The 21,711-nt window shown below is 37.7% G+C and overlaps 1 protein-coding gene and 1 pseudogene across 2 annotated transcripts in view; one reads left to right on the top strand and one right to left on the bottom strand.

Annotated features, from left to right (window-relative positions):
• The window catches only part of SPIDR (scaffold protein involved in DNA repair), a 455,986-nt gene that overhangs the window by 68,281 nt on the left and 365,994 nt on the right, over positions 1-21,711 (top strand). The window lies entirely within an intron of this gene.
• Positions 1-21,711, bottom strand: part of LOC133758183 (ras-related protein Rab-5B-like) — a 64,255-nt pseudogene that overhangs the window by 14,980 nt on the left and 27,564 nt on the right.

Genomic DNA, 21,711 nt, shown 5'->3' with positions numbered 1-21,711 from the left:
TTTTCTCTGAGCAGATATATCCCTGGCATCCATCTCACTTCTCATAAGGACATCAATCGTGTTTGGTTAGGGCCTGTGCTAAATGTCTGTGTTTCAACTTAATCACCCGTTTAAAGACCTTAGCTCATAAAATGGCTTCATTTTGAGGACTTAGGATTTCAACATATGAATATGAGTTGAAGGACACAGTTATGTCAATAATGAGACTATAAAGTGAAATTTTTAAATGAAAATGGAGAATTTATTTTTTAAGGAAGAAAATATATGCTTTTAGAGTCTTATATTGGGAATATAAAGTAGGTAGTTCATTATGTCACTTGGAATGGTTTGTAGCACATTTGCTTAGAGGTACTGTATTAAAACAACATAAGGAAATTAATTTTTCTCTTTACCCAGTATCTATATTTTTAGGACAAAAAGAAGGAAAAAATGCATTGTAAATAACTGCAAAAATTATTAGAAAGTGGAGAAAAGAGCTTACAAGAGAAATTGAAGATTTGTTTCTCATGCATTTATTTCAGTATCTTGGTCATCTTTTCCTTTTTCAAATGCCAGCAGTTTTAAAGAACATCAGTTGTAGTGAAAATGTTTTTCAGATTATAAATATTCTGGAAGGGGTTTTACCTAAAACAGGCTGTGTTCCAACTTTCTGAGTTCCAAAGCCATAGAGACATCTTATGATGTTTCAGGAAATCTGTCCCATTTTTTCCCTCACTGGCCGCTGTAGCTACAGCAGTTGTGACAGCAGCATCTGAGGCTTGTGCTTTTTTCTTGAGAAAGGAGAGTGCTTCCAGGCCTTGGGTCTTGGTCCCCAGACATCTTGATGAGGGAACACTGCCTATTCTTTCTGTTTTTACCCAAATGCCTCTGAGACATCTAAATTGAGGAACTTTCTTGGCATTAGTATTATTTCAGGGGTTGTCCAAGGAGAAGAAAGACAGCTTCCAGTAGAACCAAAGTTGACAGTAAGGTAGTGGTCAAAGACCCCCCTTTCTACCCCCAGATTTTTAAAACTATATCTTTTTACAAAAGAAATGACCTTAAACCCACAGCTTCTTATATATAATAATGAAAAGTGCAGCTCTTTGCTTTCTGAACTATTTGCTCTCATTTTGCTTTATGTATTTCCTTAGCAGTGTCAATTTATCACCAATCTCCTAATTGACTTGTTAAAAATTTTGTTGAGGTGAAATTCGCATAGTACTAAATTAATTTCCAAAAGTACTTGTCAGTGACACTTAGTATACTTATAGTATTGTGCAACTACTCCCTCTATCTCATTTTTTTTAAAGAATTATTTATTTATTTGAAAGTCAGAATTATACAGAGAGAGGAAGAGAGGGAGAGAGAATCTTCTACCTGCTGGTTCACTCCCCAAATGGCCAAAATGGCTGGGGCTGGGCCAGACCAAAGCCAGGAATCAGGAGTTTCTTTCAGGTCTCCCTCATGGGTGCAGGGGCCCAAGAACCTGGGTCATCCTCCACTTCCTTCCCAGGCACATTAGTAGGGAACAGGATCGAAAGTAGATCAGCTGAGTGTCAAACTTCTGTCCATATAGGATGCCAGTGTTCCAGGTGGTAATGGTTTACCCATTATGGCACAATACCAGCCCCTCCTTCAATCTCATTCTAAGACAGTTCCATCTTCCTAAAAGGAGATACTGTACCATAAAAATCCATTCCACATCCCCTTTCATCTGAGTCTTTGACAATCCCAGCCTGTATTCTTTCTGTGGATTTTTACCTGTTTTGGGTATTTCACATAAGTGGAAATCATGCAGTATGTATGTTGAATGGCTTTCTGAAAATCTTTGGAGAAATATCTATTAAGATCCTTTGAAGAGTTTTTTAAATTGGATTATTTGTCATTTTCCTGTTGAGATTTTTTTTTCTAAGATTTATTCATTTATTTGAAAGGCAGAATTACAGAGAGGCAAAGAGACACAAAGAGAAAGAGAGGTCTTCCATTCACTGGTTCACTCACCAAATGACTGCAACGGCCAGAGCTGGGCTGATCTGAAGCCAGGAGCCAGGATATTCTTCCAGGTCTTTCCCGAGAGCACAGGGACCCAAAGACTTGGCCATCTTCCAGTCCATAGCAGAGAGCTGGACTGGAAATGGAGCAGCTGGGACTCAAACCAGCACCCATATGGGATACCAGCACTGCAGGCAGTGGCTTTACCTGCTGTGCCACAGCGCCTTCTCTTCCTGCTGAGTTTTAAGAGATAACCAAACTCATGTCAAATATATGATGAGCACTGCTTTCACCCATTCAGTAAGTTCTCTTTTCACTTTCTTATAGTATTCTTGGGTGCATGAAAGTTTTAGTTTTAAGACAGTACAGTTTATATTTTTCTTCTTTTTACTCATGTTTTTGGCATCATGTCTGAGAATCATTTACTAAATCCATGATCATGAAGACTTATACCTATATTTTCTTCTTAGAGTTTTATAGTTTCAGCTTTTACATTTAGGCTGTTGTTCCATTTTGCGTTAATTTTTGTGTATAGTGTGAGGCATGTAGAAATTCAGTTATCCAGGCTCTGTTTGAAGACCATTTATTGTTCACTAAAAAATCATTACATGACAGTCTTGTTGAAAATCAGTTTGCCATAAATGTAATGGTTTATTTCTGGACTGTCCATTCTGTTTCATTGGTCTATCCTTTTGCCCCTTGCCATACTATTTTGCTTATTGTACAAGTTTTGAAATTGGGAGTTCTCCAAATATGTTCTTCTTTTTAATATTGTTTTGGCTATTCAGGCCCCCTAGTAATTTCCTATAATTTTTTTTGAAAGGGAGCAAATTTTTTTTAAAAAGATTTATTTATTTATTTGAAAGAGTTTCAGAGAGGCAGAGGCAGAGAGAGAGTCTTCCATCAACTGGTTCACTCCACAAATTGCTGAAACAGCTGGAGCTGGGCAGATCCAAATCCAGGAGCTAGGAGCTGCTTCTGGCTCTCCTGTATAGGTGGAGGGGCCCAGGACTTTGGCCCTGTACTTATACTGCTTTCTCAGGCTATAGTGGAGAGCTGGATTGGAAGTGGAGCAGCCAGGATACAAACCTGTCACCCACGTGGGATGCTGGCACTATAGGTGGTGGCTTTATCCACTATGCCACCCGCAGGCCCCAGTTTCATAAAAATTTAAGAACTAGTTTTTTTCATTTCTACAAAGGGCATTGAAATTTCTAGGGAGTGTATTGAATTTATAGATTGTTTGGGAATACTAGTGCCTTCTTAACAATGCTAAGTCTTCCAATTCATGCAAATAGAGCTTAACATTTATTTAGGTTACCTTAGGTTTTTTGGTTTTTGTTTGTTTGTTTTTTAGCAGTGTTTTCTAGTTTTCAGTGTAGAAGTCTTTTGCTCCCATGGCTAAACTTATTCTACTTTTATTCTTATTAATGCTGTTATAAATCATTTTTTTTAATTTTCATTTTTGAATTATTCACTGCTAATGTTTAGGAACCTAATCATTTTTATATATTATATTCTAGAATTTTGCTGAATTTATTAGCACTAATAGTTTTTTATTAATTTGTATGACTTTTTATGTGTAAGATCATATTATCTGCAAATAGACGTGGTTTTAAATCTTTCCAATTTGTCATTTGTTTCTTTTTCTTTACTAAATGGTATGGCTGGAACTTCTAGTACAATATTGAATAGAAACCCCGAAAGTAAGGATTCTTATCTTGTTCCTGATGTTAGAAGAAAGCTTTCAGTTTTTCAGTATTGAATATGTTACCTTTGGGTTCATAAATGCTTTCTATCTGGTGGAGGAGTTTCCCTTCTATTCCTACGCTATTGTGTGTTTTTAATCACAAAAGGGTGTTGAATTTTGTCAAATGCTTTTTCTGCATCAGAAATGGTCATATGATTGTTCTTTTTTATTCTACTGATACATTGAATTGATTTTCATATATTGAATCACCCTTGGGTTGCTGAGATAAATCCTTTTTGTTCATGGTGCATATCTTCTCATTATGCTGCTGGATTCAATTTGCTAGTATTTTATTGAGGATTTTTCTTATCAATATTATTAAGAAATATTAATATGTAGTTTTCTTGTGAGGCTTCTAAATGTGCTTGGCATTTGAGCAATGCTGATTTCATAGAATGTGTGGTAAAGTTCTCTGCTTTCCTGTTTTTTGAAGAGTTTTAGAGGGTTTGGTGCTAATTCTTACTTAAATCTTCAGAAGAAATAATCGGTGATACTCTAGTCGGATTTCCTTTCTTGGGATTGATTCTAATTTAACGTCTCTACTTGTTACAATTTCATTTATATTTTCCATGTTATCTTGAATCTGTTTTGGCAATATGTATGTTTCGAGGAATTTGTCCATTCTGTCTAGATTATTTAATTTGTTGATGTACAGTTGTTTTAGTATTTTCTTATAACTCATTTTATTTCTTTAAGAATAGTAGTGTTGTATCAATTTTCATTTCTGGTTTACTTATTTGCATTTTTTCTCTTTTCATTAATTTAAACGTTTGCCAATTTTTTGATATTTTAAAAGAGCCAACTTTATTTTCAATTTTAATTAGCTCTGATCCAACTTTACTATTATTTTTCTCTCTGCTAATGTGTTTCTCATTCCTTGAAGTGTAAAGTTTGGTTTTGAAATCCCTATTCTTTTTTTCATAAAGACATTCATTATAGCGCTGAATTTCCTTCTAAGCACAGCTTTTGCTAAATCCCACTTGTTTTGTGTTACTGTTTTCATTTGTCTCAAAGTGTTTACTACTTTTACATCATCATTTACCCCAGTAACTGTTTAAAGGTGTGTTGTTTTGGGCTGGCATTATGGTCATGGTACAGCAAACTGAGCGGCTGTCTGCAATTTTGGCATCCCAGAAGAGTACAATTTGAGGCCTGACTACTCCACTTACAATCCAGCTCCCTCTAATGTTCCTGGGAAAGCAGCAGAGGATGGTCCACATACTTGGGCTACTGACACCTATGTGGGAAACCTAGATGGATTTCTGGGCTCCTGGCTTTGTCCTGTTCCAGCCCCAGCCATTCTAGCCATTTGGGATGTGAACCAGTAGATAAAAATCAATCAATCAATTTCAATCTCTGTGTGTGTGTGTGTGTGTGTCTGTTGCCCTCACCTTCCCTGTAACTCTACCTTTCAAATAAATAAAATACAGCTTTTTAAAATTCCATGTATCTTAATTTTTTAGCTTTCCTTCTGTTATTAATTTAATTCCATTGTGGTCCAAGTAGAGGCTGTTTTGTGACCTAATATATTGTCTTATTCCAAGATTAAGATGTCAGCACAGCCAAGCTGTCTCTCTGAAGGCACTGTAGAAGGATCTGTTTCAGGCCTCTCTGAGCTTCTGATGTTCACATGATGTTGTCCATGTGGGCTTAAACGGCACCAATCATATTGAACTTGAGGCCTCTCCTACTCCACTTTGACTTCATCTTCAGTTGATTGAAGTTAGGTTTTTTTTCTAAATAAGGGCACATTTTTGAGATGCAGGGAGTTCAAACTTAAACATGTAAGTTTTGCATAACAAAATTGAGCTAATAACTGGAAATGTTCCTTTCTCTTGTAAATTTTATGAATTTATGAAAAGTTGCTATTAATTTCTATAAATGTTTAGTAGAGTTTTCCCATGAAGGTGTATATGCTAGGACTTTCTTTTTAAGTTTCAGATTTACTTATTCAATCTCTTGTTATAGTTTGATTCTGATTTTCCATGTCCACTTGAGTCAATTTTGGTAGCTTGTGCATTTCTTAGGATTTGTACTTTCTATCTAACTTTTTGTTAGATAATTTTTTTTATGTCGGTAGGGTCAATAGGGATAGCTCATCTTTTATTTCTGACTTTAGCAATTTGGACCTTTTTTCTTTCTCTCTCTTTCTAGCTAAATTTTGTTGTTGTTGTTGTTATAGAGAGACAGAAAGAGAAAGGTCTTCCTTCCGTTGGTTCACCCCCCAGTTGGCCGCTACAGCCAGCACACTGCGCCAATCCGAAACCAGGAGTCAGGTGCTTCCTCCCCGTCTCCAATGCAGGTGCAGGGCCCAAGCACTTGGGCCATCCTCCACTGCCTTCCCGGGCCACAGCAGAGAGCTGGACTGGAAGAGGAGCAACCGGGACAGAATCTGGTGCCCCGACAGGGACTAGAACCCAGGGTGGCGGCGCCGCAGGTGGAGGATTAGCCAAGTGAGCCGTGGTGCCAGCCTCTAGCTAAAATTTATCAATTAAATTGATCTTTCCATAACTAGCCTTTGGTTTTATTGAGTTTTTAACATTGTTTTTGTTTCATTAACGTCTGCTCTAACCTATTTTTTGTTTTATACTTAGTTTAGATTTAGCATGTTATTTTCTTTATGGTCGAAGGTCAGATTATTGATTTTTAAACTCTCTTCTTTTTTAATACACAATTATAGTTAGGAGTTATAATTCATATTGGTTAGTTAGATTTACATTAGAGTTGGGTAGATTCCTGGAAGCAGTGTTTTACCTGCATTTCTGTAAGTTTTGATATATAGTGCCTTCATTTTCATCCATTTCAAAGTATTTTCTATTTTGTCTTCTTTTTTTTTTTTTTTTTACTGCAATGGCTTGAAAATTTTTATTTAACTTCAGCAAATACTTTAAATAGAAAATGAATTCTGCAGAATTTCACAGATAAATTTTCCAATTTCCACTAGTAAATATTACCATTCAATGCCTAAGCAATTATGATGCTATGAATATTCACCACAAGGAATGTGCTGAAGTAGAAAACTGGCAGACATAAAATTATTACTTACAATGACATTATTACAATATATTTTCTTTAAAATCCAACATGGATATTATCACTTCAAATGATATACAGCATTTCCATTATGTTTGCAAACTTATTATACATCTTTTAAGATCTTGAAAAAAATTTAAGTAATCTAAAAAGCAGTTAGCAAAATTGGTAAGTCTAAATAAGGGGATGCCATCCACTCCAGTCTAAATTTTCATTTCAGAAGCAGTGACTGTAAGCACTCACTGTTTTACAACATGAGCAGACTGTATTGATCTTCTTTCCTGTGAATTGTAGTGGTACTACAATTGTTCTTTGCTGCAATCAGGAAGAGCTGCAGACCCAGGGCACATGATTTGGGTTTTTTTTTTTTTTTTTTTTTTTGACTAATTGGTTATTTAGGATTACATGGTTAAATAAACGATATATTTGTAAATTTCTCAAATTATTAGCGTTATCTTGTTCTAATTTCAGTACATTCTAGTCAAATAACATACTTCAATTTCAGTGCTTTAGCTGTATTGAAGCTTGTTTTATGACTTATCTCTCCTGGAAAATGTTTCACATGCTCTTGAAATAGTTTGTAGTCTTCTGTTTTGGGGTAGAGCATTTTGTACATGACTATTCCTAATCAGTTTATACTGTTGATCATGTATTGTGTTTTCTCATTCATCTTTTGCCTAGCTTTCCTGTCCCAAGGTGGAATATTGAAGTTTCCAAACATTAATATAAGAGTATTTATTTTCCTTTTCTGTTGGTCAGGTTTTGCATCATATGTTTTGAGTCTTTGTTGTTTATAATTGTTATATTTTCCTGATGAATTGACACTTTTATCATGTTATGTCCCTTTTTTTATTTCTACTTTTTAAAGATCTGTTTTTTGTCTTATATTACTAACAACTACTCTAACTTGCTTATGATTGCTTTCTGTATGCTATAATTTTCCCAATCTGTTAAACTTAATTCTATCTTGAATCTTTGCCAAATCCCTTATACAGGGAACATAATTGAAACTTTAGTCTTCTTTATGCATAGCTATCTCTACATTTGATTGTATTAATTTATTCTGACTTAATGTTTTTTATATAGTTGAATTTGTGTACCTGTTTATTTTTCATTTTCTCTGTTTTGGGTTTTTTTCCTCTATTTACCCAGTCTTGATTTTGTTTTACTTTTTTTTGACAGGCAGAGTTAGACAGTGAGACAGAGAGAGAGACAGGGAGAAAGGTCTTCCTTCTGTTAGTTCACCCCCCAAATGGCTGCTACGGCCGGCGTGCTGTGCTGATCCGAAGCCAGGAGCCAGGTGCTTCCTCATGGTCTCCAATGCGGGTGCGGGGCCCAAGCACTTGGGCCATCCTCCACTGTCTTCCCGGGCCACAGCAGAGAGCTGGACTGGAAGAGGAGCAACCAGGACAGAATCCCGCGCCCCAGCCGGGACAGAACCCGGGAAGCCGGCGCCGCAGGCGGAGGATTAGCCAAGTGAGCCGCAGAGCCGGCTGATTTTGTTTTACTTTAAAATAATATTTTTTAACATGCAATTATTTATTTGTTCACTTTTATATTTTTATATATTTAATTGAGAGACTGAGAGAATAGAGAGACACTTCTCTCATCCACTGGTTCACTCGCCAAATGTCCATAATAGCTGGATCTGCAGTGGAGCAAAGCTAGGAACGTAGTCACTTGAGCCATCAGTTGCTGCCTCCCAGGGTATGCATTAACAGGAAGTTGGGAGTCAGGACTCAGAATTTGGAATCAAACCCAGGAACTGCAATATGGGATGTGGGCTTCTTAATTGGCAACATAACTGCTTGGCTAAATGCCCGCCTGCATCACAAGTCTCAGGAGTTGCTCTTGTGTTTCTCAATACAGTTCATCGAACTCTCCCTCAGAAAATCAGTTTTCATTTTATTAAAAAAAAGAGAGAGAGAGAGAGAGAGAGAGAATGCTTCCTTCTGCTGGTTTACTCTCCAAATGCTTACAGCTTCCAGGGCTGGCCAAGCCAAAACCAGGAACCTGTAACTCAGTCCAGGTCTCCCATGTCGGTGGCATAGACCCAAGTACTTGAGCCATAATCTGACTTTAGGGGGTATATTAAGAGGAGGCTGGATCAGAAGTGAAGTAGGGGCCTGCATTGTTGCATAGTTGGTAAACCCACTGGCTGTGACACTGGCTTCCCATATGGGTGCTGGTTTGAGTCCCAGCTACTCCACTTCCAATTTAGTTCCCTGCTAACGGCCTGCAAAAATAGTGGAAGATGGTCCAACTGTTTGGGCCCTCACCACCCATGTAGGAGACCTGGAAGAAGCTCCTGGCTCCTGGTTTAATCCTGGTCCAGACCTAAGTGGCCATGTGGGGAGTGAACCAGTGGATGGAAGATAACTCTCTCTGTCTCTCCCTCTATTTGTAACTCTTTCAGATAAATAAATAAATCTTTTAAAAAGAAGATGGAGAAGAAGTCAAGTAGCTGGGATTGGGACCAGATGCTGTGATATAGGGTGTGGGTATCCCAAGCAGCATCTTAACCACTGTGCCAAATGTCTGCCCTAGTTACTTACTTTTATTTATTTATTTTTGTAAGATTTTATTTACTTACTTGAAAGGCAGAGTTACAGAGGAGAGATAAAGAGAGATCTTCCAACCTACTGGTTCACTCTCCAAATGGCCAGAATGGCTGGGGCTAGGGCAGGCTTAAGGCAGGAGCCAAGAGCTTCTGGGTCTCCCACACAGGTACAAGAGCCCAAGCAATTGAGCCTTCTTCCACTGCTTTCCCAGGCACATTAGCAGGTGCTGGATCAGAAGTGGAGCAGTAGGGACTTGAACCAGTGCCCATTTAGGATGCTGATTCCATATGTAGTGGCTTTTCCCACTGTACTACAGCACTGAACCCTAGTTACTTACTTTTATTGACAGTTATTTTTTATCATGTGGGTTTATATGGATTCTTTTTGTTTGTTTGTTTGTTTTTAAGATTTAGTTACTTGAAAGAGTGACATAGAGAGAGATCAGTCTTTAATCCACTGGTTCACTACCCAAATGGCCACAACGGCCAATCCACTGGTTTACTCCCCAAATGGCCACAATGGCCAGTTCTGGGCCAGGCCAAAACCAAGAGCCAGGAACTCCATCTGGTCTCCCAAGGGATGGCAAGGGCCTATGTACTTGGCCATCATCTGCTGCCTTCCCAGGTACATTAGCAGTAAAGTAGATTGGAAGCAGAGTAGCTAGGACTCTAACTGACATTCCAGTATGGGGTGCCAGTGTTGTAAGTAGCAGCTTAATCTGCTGTGCCACAACGTTGGCCCTGTGTTGATTAAGTCACTTTATTTCAAATTTAAGAATTTCTGTTAGTGTACTCTATAAGGTGGGTCTGTGAGCAATGACTGACTTTTGTTTAGCTGAGAAATGTGTTTATTATACCTTTAAAAAAACTGATAGGCAATTTATTATTTTCTAAAATGTCATATTGTTAGATAAACAGTATGATATCCAAATAATGGAATATTAACATTAAAAAGAAATGTTATCAAATTCTGAAAAGACAGAAGAAACAAATGTAAGTTACTAAGTAAAGGAAGTCAATTTAAAGAAGTTTTCAATTTCTGCACTCCTGTACCCAACTGGAAGTTCTTTGCCTGTCTTTCTCCTGGTGGTGGTTTGTGGGGATAAATTGTACACCAGGATCACATCCTAGTAATGATCTAGTGGTTCTCATAGCTTAAAATGAGACATGGATAAAATATGTGTTGTCCTACTTTTATGCTAAGAAATTCCCAACAGCAAATTTAACATAGCCAGAAAATAAATCATTCACATATTTCTACATGTGCAAATGAAGCATAATAACAATCTTTGAGAGATTCCTTGGGAGTTTGTATTTATATGTATTATAGTGGAAGATGGTAGCATCATTAGTAATCATTTAATCAGTACTGTTAAACAAATGGCATTAAGGACCTGCAGTAGATGTATAATGTTGCAACAGTTACATGCCCTAACAGCCATGACATTGTGAGTAATATGAGTAGTGTTGTTACCATTTGAGGCAGAGGGGTATGGTGAAAGTATGATATTATCCATTGTACATATAGTAAATGGTACCTGACTCTGTGAAGAATATTCAGGTATATGATTGGACAAGAAATAAATACTTAAAATTTATCAAGTTTATTGATAAATCACTCACGCAGTCCTGGGCCCATGAATTTTGTGATGTATTTTGAAATCAGATTATTTATACAGAAAGGGACCTTACAACAGTTATTTGCCCAGGATTTCCACTTATTGGAAATTTCCACTTATTAGAGGAATAGACCTATTCAAGTTTACATCAGCAGATAAGATTCCAGCTGTTATTAAGAGGTCAGCCTAAGGTGGCGTGGCCCATCTGCTGATTTCCCAAGTGCATTAACAGGGAACTGGGTTGGAAGCGGAGCAGTCAGAACACTAACAGGTGCCCATAGGGGATGCCAGTGTCTCAGGCAGCAGCTCAAACTAGAACACTGGCCCTCTTTTTTATATTTTTACTGACCCATGTACGGATAAGTAAGACAAAAATTTACCAAAATACTTGAAAGAATTATAGATGCTTTTATAAAAAATATGTACATTAGTGATATAGGTTATAATTTTATGTGGGAATTTCATAGTTTGCATCATAATCAAAATATTGATATACATCCTCTACAAATACATTTAATGATAGTTTGATTTGAAACTACTTTAAATTCTTTAATGTTCCAGTATTTATATTATGTTTTTTTGGAGGGAAAGCAACTTTGGTTGTGAGAATAACAAGTTAGCTCAGGGTTGCTTAGCTAAATATTGGTGACCTGATTACATGCAGGCCAGTCTGATGTGAAACTCTTTTTCTATCTGCTAATGCCCAGCGTCTTCTTACCTATCTCACTTCATTCTCTCTACAGTCACACAGGTAGTTAGTATCGTTTTTGTTTTATGTGGAACTAAGCTGGACACCTGGAAGGGAATTTCCTTATCTAAGGCTACTGAGCTAGTAGGTGGAAGAGCTGGGATTTAAGTTGAAGTCTAACTGTCACATTGTAAAGAATATATCTTTTCTTTATATTCCATTAGTGGCCTAGTTTAGGAGACATTTCTATTGCTTCTTTTTTTTTTTAAGATATATTTATTTATTTGAAAGAGTTACACAGAAAGAAGAAGAGACAAAGAGAGAGAAAGAGAGAGATCTTCCATCTGGTGGTTCATTCCCCAAATGACCACAACACCTGGGGCTGGGCCAGGCCAAAGCCAGGAGCCAGGAGCTTCTTCTGGGTTTCCCATATGGATGCAGGGGCCCAAGCACTTGGGACATCCTCTGCTGCTTTCCCAGGCCATTAGCAAGTAGCTGGATTGGAAGTGGAGCAGCCAGCTTTGAACCGGTGCCCATATGGGATGCTGGTGTTGCAGGTGGTGGCTTTAAGTGCTTTGCCACAACACCAGCCACTCTATTGTTTATTTTCATATAGAATCATCTGAGTCTTAGAGCGGGGAGGATTTACCATCCAGTGAGGAGGCTCAGGCTGGATCCTTCCTGCTGACAGTTGGACTCCTTCACTGCCCTCCACACTGTGGAGTTGCTGCTCTACTTTATGTAGCTATCATGAAAACACAAGGCCTATTTTTTCTCATAGTCCTGATCTATCCTGTATTGTACTTGTAAATCAGTTCTAATGTTTTATATAGAGAGATCTATATTAAAGATTCACTTATTTATTTATTTTAATGGCAGAGAGAGCCATATCTTCATTTGCTAGTTCACTCCCAAAGTGGGTGCAATGGCAAGGACCAGGCCAGGCCAAAGCCAGGAGCCTGGAACTCCGTCTGGTTCTCCCATATGGTTGGCAGGGGCCCAAGCACTTGGGCCATCGTCCGCTGCTTTCCCAGGTACATTAACAGTGAGCTAGATCAGAAGTAGATCAGCTGAGACTTGAAGAGGTGTTCTTATGGGATGCCAGCATTGCGGTGTGGCTTAACTTGCTGTACCACATTGCTAGCCTCTTATGTTATTTTTTTGTTGTTTTAAAGATTTATTTATTCATTGAAAGGCATAGTTACAGAGAGAAGAAAGACAGAGAGAATCTCCCATATACTGGTTCATTCCACAAATGGCCACAACAGCTAGGGCTGGGCAAGGCTGAAGCCAGGAGCGGAGGGCTTCCTGTGTGTCTCCCACATGGATACAGGGGCCCATGTCTTTGGGCCATATCCTGCTGCTTTCCCAGTTGCAGTAGCAATAACCTGAATCAGAAGTGGAGCAGCTAGGACTTGTACCAGTGCCTACATGGGATGCCGACAAAAATCTTTTTTTTTTTTTTTTTAAGATTTATTTATTTGTTTGAAAGGCAGAGTTATAGAGAGGCAGAGGCAGAGAGAGAAAGAGGTCTTCCATCTGCTGGTTCACTCCCTAAGTGGCTGCAATGTCCAGAGCTGGGCCAATCCAAAGCCAGGAGCCAGGAGCTTCTTACAAGTCTCTCATGTTGGGTGCCCAAGTCCTTGGGCAATCTTTTGCTGGTTTCCCAGGCCATAGCAGAGAGCTGTATTGGAAGCCAAGCAGCCAGGACTCAAACTGGTACCCCTGTGGGATGCTGGCACTGCATCCAGTGGCTTTACCCACCATGCCACAGCGCCAGCCCCAGCAGGCATCATGTTAACCAATCCCAGCCATCAATGTTATATTTTTAAAGGTAGCTTTTAATATACATTTTAAAATCCCTTCATTATTATTACCTTTCTTATCATCCTTGGTATTTAAATGCTTATTTATTCCCAATGCAGAAATTTATCCTGGTTATTACCCGTTATTTCTGCCATTAGGATATATTGTACTAGATAGTATTTGTAGGTATTTTCCCAGTGTTTTTTTTTTTTTTTTTTTTTTTTTTTTTTTAACAGGCAGAGTGGACAGTGAGAGAGAGAGACAGAGAGAAAGGTCTTCCTTTGCCGTTGGTTCACCCTCCAATGGCCGCCGGCGCACTGCGCTGAGCCGATGGCAGGAGCCAGGTGCTTCTCCTGGTCTCCCATGGGGTGCAGGGCCCAAGCACTTGGGCCATCCTCCACTGCACTCCTGGGCCACAGCAGAGAGCTGGCCTGGAAGAGGGGCAACCGGGACAGAATCCGGCGCCCTGACCGGGACTAGAATCCAGTGTGCCGGCGCCACAAGGCGGAGATTAGCCTGTTGGCGCTGGCCCCAGCATGTTCTTAAAGCCAGACTGTTTATACTTTTGAGCAGACATTATAATATATATAGGTAATTTGTGAAAACACAGCTCCCTGTTACATATGGGATTTCTTGGACTGGAAATTGTTAAGATACCCACTCTCCAAGCTCATAATATAGCTGACCTAACTTTATTATACTAGTCAATTAATTCTGTGTTTAACTAAGTCTGTATTATCCCTGTTTACTTTTAGGAAAATTTTTGAAGAATATGGACTTGTATATTTATCAGATTGATTTGTTATTGTTGTTGTTCCTTTTAAATCATCTAGTAGAATTCCTAGTATTTGAGGTTATAGAGTACTTTTTCCAAGCTAGTTTTCCTAAAAAAATTATTTGGCATATAAAATTTGATGATGGTATTAAAATTAAAACTCACTAAGAATAAACAATCTTGCATTATTATTGCTTCTATTTATTTTTGGCTCCAGGTGTCTTAGAGTTGGATTTTCTTGTATTCAGGAAGAGACTCTGAGTCCCTTCTTTAGCATCAGCTTTGATTCATCACTGCTACTACCTATTGTAGAAGTTGGCTTGTGATAGAACTCACCAAATGTTTATCTGTTGTTAATGAATTAATGGGGTGGAAGATGTGAAGCCGGTTTGCTATGCATTGATTAACAACTTGAGTCCAGTGAGGTAGGCCGCCCACATAGGAAATTATATGAAGTGAATTTATTACTTACCTGACAGGTAGTACAGGACAGTGGAAGCCTAGCATACACTGCAAGCCAGTCCCCCAAGAATCAGGAAATCTTCCCAGGACAGATAGTGTCTCATCTGTGAGTGCCCTACGTGCACTGCAGCTGAGGGACCTCTGCCTTGGGTTTTGTGTCTCAGAACCACAGGATGCAGTAGATTCATGTGTGGAAGGAATACTGTTTTGGGAGTGGGAGGAATGTGACAGCGCCCAGCTGTTCCAGCTACACCCTCCTTATCTCCTCGGGTCGCATTCCTTGTAAGTTCTACAGTTATTCTTTAGAGCTGCAAATGACAAAGGAGAGAAAATTGGGTAGGTCCAGGGCTACTCAGAGAACTATTCTACAGAGGAACAAAAGCAAAAGCTTGTAGGATTAGTGGTTCTAAACCCTTGTTTCTTTCCTTGACACACATGAAAAATGACAATGTAATTTATGTGCCATATTGTCAGCGTTCAGTACATTTTTAAAACTAGCTAATAATACCTTTGGGAATGTGAGTAAATATGATGTAAATTTGTTCCAAATTCTTAAATAAGGGTCAGACATATACCTTGGTACTTCACTATTAATGACTGTGTGAAGTGAAACAACTTGAGCAATGAAATAAAGAATGATAAATATTGTATTATAACTTAAAGAACAAGGCAATGAGCCCATAGTGATAGTAGAGAAAGAAAGGGTTTTCAGAAGAATTTTAGTGAAAAATGTGAAAGTGATGAGGGAAATAGAAAAATCATCTTTACACTACAGTAATAATTGTTGGAGGCAAGGTCTATGAATGAGTGTTAAACTTAGTATGCAAAGCAAAACGAGAAACAAGACGTGTATTTTTAGTATTTTTCCCCAAAATATTTATTATATACTCAAGGGAAAATACTTACATTATATGTTGAACCCTGTCAGATATCCTGTTAACTAAGTGTTGTATGTTAAACATAAAAAGGCACTGGTATTCTACACTTCCTGATACCATGAACTGAGAATACACCACCATAAAATCCATAACACCAGTCTAATCATGAAAAAATATTAGACAAGCCCAAACTAAGGGACATTCTACAAACTATGCGACTAGTACTGTTAAAGGTGCCAAGTTGATGAAAGATAAGAACAAACAGAAGAACAGTCACAGACGGGGGATACTCAGGAGGCATGACAGCTGAATGCCGTGAGGGAACCTGAGTTGGATTCTGAGACAGAAAAGGTGGAGACAACTGATTGAAGCCTGCATTTTATTTAATAGTATTAGAGTGATATTCATTTTTTGGTTTTCCTAATATACCATTGTTGAATAAGATGTTAACATGAGGGGAGGCTAGATGAAAATTTTACAAAAGTTCTCTATTCTATCTCTGGGCCTTTTCTGTATATCTAAAATGTTATCAGAACACTAAGTTAAAAAAACCTGTCTTTTGAGATTTCCAGTATCCCCTTATGTTCATATGTGTTAAATGAGTATTGCCTTCTTATGTATACGTACAGAGATATGCATGAAAGCAGGCACTCTCTCTTCTCTATCATTCTGTGTAAGTGGACTCATTCTGTAAAGATTGTCATGCAAAACTTTGCATAGAATTTTCATAATTCTAGTGCCAAGGCTGTCTAACTTGTTGAATTGCTTCTTTTCAATAATTAATGGAATGTCATACTAGAATAACCTAGCAACTATATGATACAAATGATTTTATATAAAGTTAACTAATATAGTGAAAAGTATTTTTTTATTTGTAGATGGCATAGCATAGGAATATACAGTGGAGATGACTTTAATTACTTGGAGCAAAATTTGAAGCATAGGCTGACTTCTGAGCACAGTTGTGGTCCATATATCTGTAAACATTAGTTGGTATCAGTATATTTAGACTAGTTTTAACTTTCATGTGAGTAAACCTTATTTGAAAAGATAAATCTGCTTAAACTAAAGAAGCATTTGTTTGAGAGTAAACTATATTGTTATTCTTTATTCCACTGGCTGTGCTTAATATGAGAAATTTTTTCAACAAAATTATATCAATATCTTTTAAGATTTAGATCTTTTACGATTTAAATCTTTTATGATTTAGAAGGAATAAACATTGAAAATTACTTAACTCTGTTAAAAAGTAATTTGACTATGTACTCCTCATTTTTATTTAGAGTCTAAGCCATAAAACTACCAACATCAGAGTTAAAAGACTCTATTCCTGTTGCTTTGGCTTACACATTGGGTGTCTGTTGCTTTAGAAGGAGAGATCTGATTTCTTTTAACCTCCAGCATTAACATGGTGAAGAATTAAGACTGAAAACTACATGGTTTAAAGATAAAATAAAGGAGTAAATATTTATCGTTTTAGTAGTGACTTCTGCTATGGCTGAATGCTGGTGGTTTGGATCTTGTTCACTGTTAATGCTCTATGACTCCTGTAGGTTTTCTCTGCATGTAGGCTGAGGTGATTGTGAACTACCCTTGCTAATCATGTAGGGAATGAATTATGCTAATATTGTGCCAAGGATAACATTTTGTGAGAAAAGAAAGATAGCAAAAACTAAAGGGAAAAAAATAGTGGGTTTTTTTTCCTGATAGAAAGTATCTAGACTCCCCATGTACTTATGCATGTACCAAATGGTGTTTCACTCGGCTTCTTATTTGTATCTTACCTTTGTGGCCAAGTTAATATATCTGTATGGCAGTGACATAACTTTACTACCTTTACCTGTGGCCCACATTTTTCTCTAGGGCTTTCCACGGAAGTGAGTCAACACGTTGTTTCTGGCATCACTTGCTGTCCCTCCCTAATATGCCAGCCTAGTGTGCTTTGGAATTTTCCAGGTACATTGTTGGACGAGTCAGCATAGGAGGAGGGCCAGAGTGAGGGTTTAGAGAGCTTGTAAAATAGTTGTTCATGGAAGCATTCAAAATGACCAAAATGGAGTGAGAATTTAAAAACAAACAAAAAAACAAAATAAATAAGAGTCAAACCTTGAAAAACCCTCATTATATTGAAATGTCTCTTATCATTTCATTTGGAAATTGATTTTAAATGTATACTGAGATTCTTTTTAGCATGGATTTCAACAAGTATTTTTGTGCCTCTGCCAAGAACACAGTGTTCTGTTAAGTCATCCAGTGACGAAGGTTGCTGGCTTGCTGCCAACCAAGGTCAAGTTCATTCAAATAAGTTTCATTGTAGATCTTGAGTGAGGAATGTTCTTGTCTTTGCACATTAGGTAGAACATGGGAATTAGTTATTTTAAAATAAGCATATTAATACTTTTTTTTAGAATTGTTTTTTTCCTCTTTTATGGTTTCACATACAGACCTTTGATTACTAGTATCACATTCTTGTTTACTCATTGCCTTTCCATGCCTGAGAATATATGTCTGTCATTAAGTTTACTCATTCCTTCACTGTTTGAAATGAATGGCTATTCCTCTGTTTCTTTTCATTTTTTCATTTTCCATCTTTGTAATACAGCCACAGAAATGCATTGACTATTTTGCAGTAAAAATACAGTAAGTACAGATAAAGCTAATGAATAGAGCTAATAGCACCACTCACATGGCACAAACCTAGACAGAGTACATATTTAAACCAAATTTTTTAAAAAAAATATTTTATTTGTATTTGTGTGAGTGAAGAGATGTATCTTGCATTCTATCCAGCTCACCAAGCATATGGAAAATAACTTCTTTTCTTCTGTTCACTGTAATAGTTAACCAAGTCATAAGTTTGTATTGAACCTGATAATGGGTTTTAAAAGCTTGCCTTTGTTTTTGGTAAATGTCTGGTAATGTGCCTTTTTTTCCTCCAATTGATCATTATGTTTTTTTTTTTTCTTATTCATTAATGTCTTTCTAGCAGGCATTAATGCCTTTTTCAACAAATATTTACAGCCCAATTAGAGAAAATGGTTTACAGTCACAGGTCAGGCTTGCATTGGAGCATTTATGACTAGGAACCTGTTTGATAGCACAAATTAAATAAGTAAGCAAGTGAAGGAAATAAATCAAATACAGGTTTTTGCAGACATATCAATATTTAAAACCAAAAGTATTATCAAAAAGCTATAACATAATCATTCCTGTGGGGCTTTTTCCTGCATGAGTTATATTGGCTGGAAGTCTTAAAATCAGAGTCCCATGAAGTTTGAATGGAAGAAACTTTACTTTCCCATCAAATCTTCCTTTGCTAAAAGTGCTCATTTATTGCTCTTCCAAGGTCCTCTAAACAGTATTAAATTTTTAAAAAACAAAGACTATGTGTGCATGAATTTCTTAAGAAACCTTTCTATGTTGAGTGCTAGAAGTAGTTTAATGTTTCCTTCCTATTTCCCCTGAAGTGGATCTGTTGCTGTAAATTAAGCATTGGTTCTGATAAAGAAACAGAAGATGAGGTTCAAAGGTTCCCCCAACACAAAGACATGATAAATATTAAGGAGGTAGAAATGCTAGTTACCCTGATTTGATCTTCATGCACTATATACATGTTTCAAATTATCACCCTGTACCCCATAAATTTTACATGCAATAAGGAAAAGTTGAGTTTAGGTATTACATCTTGGCTAGTACCCTTCTTGCTTCCTAGTGCCCTTTGTCATTGCACCTGATAATTGCTGCCTCACTTACTTCTCTCCTCAACTAAGCTGAAAGTTCCTTGAGGACCAGGATCTTCATGAATGAGTGAGTGATGCATATAGTAAAGAGAAGAAATGAGAACAGATAGTAGCAAGTGATTTTTTTTAAAAGATTTATATATTTATTTGATAGTCAGAGTTACATGGAGAGAAGAGAGACAGAGAGAGAGAGAGAGAGGTCTTCCATTCACTGGTTCTCTCCCCAGTTGGCCAGAGCTGTGCTGGTCCGAAGCCAAGCTCCTTCTGGGTCTCCCATGTGGGTGGAGGGGCCCAAGGACTTGGGCCATCTTCTACTGCCTTCCCAGGCCATAGCAGAGAGCTGGATCGGAATTGGAGCAGCTGGGACTCGAACCGGTGCCCATATGGGATGCCGACACTGCAGGCAGCGGCTTTACCCACTATGCCATAGCACCGGCCCTGAAAGTGATTTTTAAACATCAGCAACAAAAAACTGGTGAAAAAATATCATAAACTCATGAGTTAATTTGAGTTACATACCTGTATTTATGGTAAAAGCATAGTTAGGTGTTACTGTTTAATCATTCAATTCCTATGAAAATAGAAGTGGTGATATTATACTTCTGTTTTATTTTTATTCTTTCCCTTGAATTTCTCTAGTTAATTTTTTGAATTGAGAATCAGAGAGAGAAGCTTACATACACACAGAAGGGAGAGATGCAGAGGGAAACATCTCCTGTGTTCTGATTTACTCCCCAAATGTATGTAACTGCTGATTGGACCTGGGAGCACAATTTAGAGGTCTCCCACATGGTGGCTGGAACCTAGTTATTTGAGCCATTACCTGCTGCCTCCTAAGGTCTCCGTTTGCTAGAAGCAGAAATCTAGAGCCATAGTTGAGAACCCGTGTTCTCTGATGTGGGACATGGTTCTCTTACCTGTCATTTTAACTGCTAGGCGAACTGCCACCCCAAATTTCCCTAATCAGACAATTTCACTTCTGAAATGAGGGCAATGGGATCAAGTTAATATATGAGACTTGCTGTCTGAGAGCATAATTTTTCATTCAATGCAGACCTCCTCAGGGTGTTCAGCACTACTGAAACTTCAATATCCTAGTTAAGAATACTTAACAAAGTATGTTTCCTGATGTAACCAAAATAGTCAACCATGAGAAAAATTAAGGGGAGAGAGATTCTGTACTTGATCAGGAAAAAATAGTTAAAGAAATGAGTATGTAACCAACATGCATGATCACATGGCTTCATCATTTGAAAACTTACTGTCGGGATTTTATATGATATTTAAACTTAAATGGACCACTCATTAGCAAAGCTGATGTGTCTCAAGGGTTGAATATATTTTTAGAATTTGTATAACTTACATTTCCAGAAGAATTTTAATGGAAAACATTACTGAACAGACAGCAGATTTGCAGTAGGCGGTGGCATGGAGGGGGTGGCATCTGTTACCTACAGTAAGGCCAATATGAACATAAAGTCCTAGCAAAGTTTGAATAGTGAACTTCAGTTTTTAAAACTTGTCTAATAATGACAGCTGCTATTTTATGAGTGCCTACCTAACATGTAGAGTGCTACAGAATCTGTTTTCCGAATATTTTCTCATCCAGTTTTCACAGTGACCCTTTTGAAATGGGTATTACTATATTTTGCAGATGGGGTAACTTGTCTGTGTCTCCAATAAGAAACATACACAGTATTACTTTGATGGTAGGGGACAAAGTGAAGACAACTGAGGGAATCTTTGAATTAGAAGAAGTGAATCTATCAGCTAGCTTAAAAGGGAACAGTTAAACTTTCTATGCCACCTTCCTTCTGGTTCTTAGAGTCTTGCATCCAAATTTCTAGGTCTTGGCACTCTTTGGTATTTGGTTCTGAGGGAGAGAAACTCATTCCACCAGGTTCCCATGTCCCTACGCCCACTCCATAATTGTCTGTCAGGACTTGCTGTGCTTATCTGGCCTGTGTGGGTGATTATCAGCACTCCAGTCTGCCTCGTGTATTTCATGTAGTTACCTGAGATATCCCACCAGGTTCTAGGCTGTCTGCCGACAGAAAGACTGAGCGAAGGGCCTTAGAGTGGCCAAGAGGAGGAAATTTGCTTGAGTCAAACTTGTTTCTTTTATCTTACTTTTACTTTGATCATTTCTCTTTGGTCATGGGTTACATTCTTTCTGTGTTTGATGGAGCAAAGTAACATTTATTTCCTTTGCCATATAATTTTTACTTCTTTTGTTTTAATTGGACTGAATTATAAGAAGGAAAGTATGATGAACCTTCTGTTCATTTCCATAAATATAGGTTTTTGTTTTTTCACTTACAAGGAAGAAATTCAAGCCTATAATATGAAGTTCTGAAAAATTAGGGAAAGAAATGAGGAGGAAACACGGAGAACAAAAATAAAGGAGATTTCATACATGTAGAGTG

This window comes from Lepus europaeus, chromosome 4 (genome assembly GCF_033115175.1).
Source record: "Lepus europaeus isolate LE1 chromosome 4, mLepTim1.pri, whole genome shotgun sequence".
Classification (NCBI taxonomy): Eukaryota; Metazoa; Chordata; class Mammalia; order Lagomorpha; family Leporidae; genus Lepus; species Lepus europaeus.
This window is presented reverse-complemented; position numbering and strand designations above follow the sequence as displayed.